The following is a 5,376-nucleotide window of genomic DNA, read 5'->3' on the forward strand; positions in this document are numbered from 1 at the left end:
TATCTACCTCAACATGCCTTAGACTCTTCGGCTCTTGGTAGTTGGAATGTTTGCCGATTACATAATCTTAAGTATTTGGTTTTGATACTGCTGGGTAAGAGGTCACATGCATATGCTTCTGTAAAAACGCTTCTTCAAAAGGGCAAGATTATATCAAAAGAAAACGTCCAGAAGTGCCATCTCTTATTTTCCACTTACCCAGCACTTTCTGATCCAGAATACATTTGAATACATTTGCCTAATGTTATGTTCCCACACGTAGCTTAGTACACCAAGCCCCGGGTGAGGGGATTTTCATGTCGTTCGTCTCCGTGGCCACCCCTAGCCCTCATCGCCACCCCTCACCTGACTTCTAACTGCCAAGGTTTTCAGAGTGGGTGTACCGCCCAAGGTCTCGAGAAGAAATACAACTCGACTTCCTAAATTCTAGAAACTCACACTCTAACTGGAAAGAAGTAACAAACACCCAGGTGTACACACGTCCATGACACTTAAATATACACGCAGAATCTGTTCGCCATTCACATTGTTTGTGTCCCCATGTAAGAATGTGGGGAAAAAAATCAGTGCCCTGGAGATGCCTTAAGTAAGACAAACACGTGCCCCAAAGCTGCTGACTTAAGTGAAACACTGTGACCCAAATCCAGAATTAAATAGGTGGTATAGTTAATTGAACTTCTTTTGTTTTTTCTTCCTTTTGTTCAGATATAAATATTAGAGAACCCTTCGGCTTCTTTCACATTTAGCAAAAGTCTATAATCCTCTTGAGTTGTTTTTCTAGCTTAGGGACATCATCCATCAGTAATGAAAACATATATCACTAATCATTGGGGAGATGCGAATCAAAACCACAATGAGATGTCGCCTCACACCTGTCAGAATGGCCATCGTCAAGATGACAGGAAACAACAGTCGTTGGCAAGGATGTGGAGAAAAGGGGACCCTTGTCACTGTTGGTGGGATTGGAACACAGTGTGGAGGTTGCTCGAAAAATTAAAAATAGAACTACCACTGATCTAACAACTCTACTTCTGAATATTTCTCCGAAAAGATGCAAACACTAACGTGAAAGTGTACATGCATCCCCATGTTCACTGCAGCATCCTTTACCATAGCCGAGATACAAAAGTACCTAAGTGTCCATCGATGGATGAATGCAGATATATACGAATATTCTTTAGCCACACAAGAAAGGAAATCTTGACATTCGTGATAACATCGATAAACCTGGAGGGCATTATTCTACGTGAAGTAAGTCAGACAGAAAAAGACAAACACCATAGGAGCTTACATGTGAAATCTAAGAATAATGAAAATAAAACAAAACAACCAAACAAAAACACCAAGCTCGTGGATACAGAGACCAGACCGGGGGTTGGCGAGGGCGAGCGAAAGGGCAGAGGACGTTAAAAAGTCTGAACTTCCAGTTATCGGATAAATATGTGAAGGGGCGTCACGCACGGCGTGGGAAGAACAGTGAATGCTTCTGTATTATATATTTGAAAGCTGCTAAGAGAATAGATCCGAAAAGTTCTCACGCAAGAAAACAAATTTTTGTCACCATGTGTGGTAGTAGATGTTAACTAGACTTACAGTGGTAATGATTTTGGAAAGTATACAAACGTCGAAACATTATATTATACACTCGAAACTAACATAATGTAATATGTCAATATCTCTGTAAAAAATAATGAAAACTTGTGAATCATCAAACTGACTCAAAATTTATCATTTTAAACACTATCCTACAAAAAATCAGCATATTCAAAGAAACACTTCCATTCTATTACATCTTTAATATCCAAGTCATCTTTCGAGCTATAACCCAAAGGAAATATTAATCTTTTTGACCTTAGTTGAAAATAGGAAAGAGCACGTAGTTCACAGATACGAGCCTCGGAGGTGATGATGGCCACGGCACGGTCACCGCTGACACCTGACGGGGTCAAGCGCTCCGTCCTCCAGGGCTAAGACCGGGAGGCTGGAGGGAGCACGGGTCCAGCTCTGAGTGCAAAGCGCCACGGTGGACGCATCCAGTGTCTGCTGTCGTCCCAGTCGACTGGCAGGTGGTCGATCCCATGTACATGTATTTAATTTTTTAAGAGATGCCCTGAAAGCTGCCTTCATTTTTAGAAAAATTTTCATCGCCATTGGATACTCCCTCTATTGGACTCTATGTCACGAATTCAAGGCACGACCAACAAACAAAGGCCATTTGAGAAGGGGGTTCCTGCTCCTGGGGACGGCGGACCACAAACGAGCATGTCGCGTCTGGCTCGCAGGCCCGTTTACCCGAGGCGGCCGGTTCCCCACGGCGGTGCTCCTGTGGGTGAGGAGGGGTCGTTATGAGGTCATCACTTACGGCCTGATTCTCTACGGGAGCATCGAGTCGACATAAAGAAAGCAGAACTAAATAGAAGCCACACCCTTTGCAAAGCCCTTTGCCAGACCTCACGTGGACAGCAGAAACGGAGGCGCGAGTGACATGTCTCTCAAGCCGCCTCTGATGATGACTCAAGCTTACGGTCGGGAGAGGTTACGGAAGGGCCACCCACGAGGAGGACGCTCTCTGAGAGGCTTCCAGTGACTCGGGAAAGGAGACAAGACCTGAGCCGAGCCTTCAGACGCAAACGGGGTCTCCGCAGGGGGACGTGGCCGACCTCAGAGGCAGGGAGAACACGGACCAAGAAGCGAAAGCCCTAATCGGAAGAGGAATGAGTTTTGCTGCCATCTTTTTCAACCTTCAAGGACATTGCAATATTTCTCAAAAAGAGTGCTATCGACCATTTAAGAGACTTTGTTTCCTCTACGGAATGATGCTTAGCTAATGCTGGTAGCAAGGACCCCTTTATGCCTTTAGGTATGGAGAAAAACCCAAATTCCTTCATATACTTCCAAATGCTCCCTATTGTTAAGCCCTCCCCACACCCAACCCCGAGTCAAGAATTCACTGGCATTCGATTTTCAACAGGATGCAGTAGAACAGCCGGGGAGAAAGAACAGGCTTCCAGGGAACTGCGGCAGCAAAGGTCACCAGGTAATGAGGGCTTTGTCGTAGCTGCTGGCCTGGCGGGTTTTAGAACTGATCGAGCACAGTCTTGGTGACGTGAAAAAAAGGCTTATAAGTCACACGCCCAGCGTCATGGAAATGAAAGACCAGAGAACTTCAATAACTTACCACACTGAGGATATCTGCTGTAACTAAAATGAAATCTCTTAGAGACTTTTGAGAAGTGACAAGTTAATTAAATATCCCGCTCCCCCCCGCCCTAAATGTGTGTTAATTCACAAACATTTATTTCTTGCTCAAATAATCAGATGCCAAACGCTTTCCTATGCTTCTTTGCTGGTCGATACCTGGGCAGTGAAAAGCCCTAAGCAGACCCCACGCCTAAAGGAACTGGCGGGGTCCACACGGCCTTCCCGTGGCTCGTGCTGGGAGGACAGAGACGCACCACGTGGCTGCGCGAGCGGCCGTGCTTTGCCACGGAAAGATGGCGGGACAGTGTAGCTATGGCCTCGGTCTGTCCGCGGGAAAGCTCACCTTCCCTGAGAAAACCTGAGCGAGACAGAAATCAAGGAATCACCGTGCGTGTAAACGGTGCCTCTGAAGGCAGCACGTCTCTGTGTTTACAACCAGAGGCTGAACGCCGAACACGGCCCACAAAGCTGTGCCGGTTGCTCAGTGTCTGGTTTAAACGTAATGGCATTAAAACTGCGAACACGTCGCCATGGTGTCCGCCTCTCCATATTGTCTCGTAGTGGACAACCCCACAGATCTATGCCTTGGTGCATGTTGGAATTTGTAATCGCTGGCAGGGTGTTTACGAGCACGGATTTGATTAGAGACTAAGCTGAGAGCAACTTTCTAGCTACAGGACAAACAGAACCACCGCAGAGCTGCAGACGGCGTCAACCAGGATGATGCGCATAGAGCAGTTAGCACACGCCCTAGCGCCGCGCGACGGATGCGGGTTCCTGTTATGCTCCAGTAAAAGAAAGTTCTGGCAATGGAACCGTGCCAGAGCAGGCGGCATGAATAAAGCGCTTCGCCGGAAAGCAGCACCACCTGGGCCTCATTTCATGAACTTAATTTTATGGCGACGGCTTTAACGGAAACCGACATTGGGGAAGTGAATTTGAGCTGATGACAGAACCGTAGTAAGATTTCCCGGGGTCGGTTTTCAAACGTCTCCATCGCTCTGAACCAGCTCTTCCCAAAGCACCGTCCTTTGCTGCCACGTGCTCCATCCATCGCTCTTTCCGGGTATGCGATGCCATGAGCTAAGTGTTTAAAAAAATTAAAATGAAGACCCAGAATCCAAGGACGAGATGATGGCTTGATCGTGAGTTTTACGAAAATGAAATGTTTCCTAGGTCCTCTTCGCTTTCACGGTGTTTGTCGGAAGAAGAGCCCAGGACTTAAAACCTCAGCTGAACCGAGAGAAGCACGTAGGCTGAGCACGTCTTGTCGTTTGGCGTGTGACATCTGCACCATGAGAGATTAATGACGCCTCGGCGACGTTTGACTACGAGAGGAAGACGCTCCTTGGTAAAATCGACGGCGTTCTGCTGGCTGGGAAGGGGATTTGGACGCCCGCAGCGCGTGGGGACCGGGCCCTGCGCAACGCCTGATTCGTACTGCGGTGATCATGACGCCCGCCTCCTTCGGAATGACAAACGGGACCGAGCCAGAGTCGCGGGTCCCCGAGCGCCCGCAGCAAACGTCTTCCCTCTTAATAGCTGAGGCTCTGCCATTCTGAGCATTTAACACCTCTTGTTGCATCGAAATCCAGATACAAAACCCCTCCAATCAAACTATTTACCTCACCTGAAACCCGCCGTGAATAATTCATAAGAAAGGAAGAAGGATGGCAGCGAGGGAAGCCAAGGAGTGTTTTAATGAACTCTGGAGTTTCAGAAATAAATAATGGCTTAAGCTATGACCCTCGCTCTGAAACAAACGGCTGGTCTCCGTGACACAGAATTCTCCCAGGAGACAGGAGGGGGGCGCAGGGCTCCTCTGCCACCGCCACACCGATGCACCCCCAGACGACTTCCGAGGGAGGCTCGGTGTGAATGCGTGACGGCGAGGAAGCGTCCCAAGTATTCACATTCTAATGTTTTATTCTTATGTCGTTTCCTAAAACTCCAGTGGTATCTGAAGACTCCTTCGAAAGGAAACGGTGACAACAATAAATGCGATGGCTGTGGCGGTGGCGACACCACTTGGCTCCCTCTGAAGACGTAGGAGGTGTGACGGCAGAGTCAGCGGCCACCTGGGGAGTAACGAGGTCCCTTGTGCGGCTCTCACGTCTGAGCACCTCTCGGGGGTGCATCGGCCGAGGGGCCGTCTGAAACGCCGTCCCCTGCAGG

The sequence above is a fragment of the Pteropus vampyrus genome, unplaced genomic scaffold (genome assembly GCF_000151845.1).
Source record: "Pteropus vampyrus isolate Shadow unplaced genomic scaffold, Pvam_2.0 Scaffold280, whole genome shotgun sequence".
In the NCBI taxonomy this organism is placed as follows: Eukaryota; Metazoa; Chordata; class Mammalia; order Chiroptera; family Pteropodidae; genus Pteropus; species Pteropus vampyrus.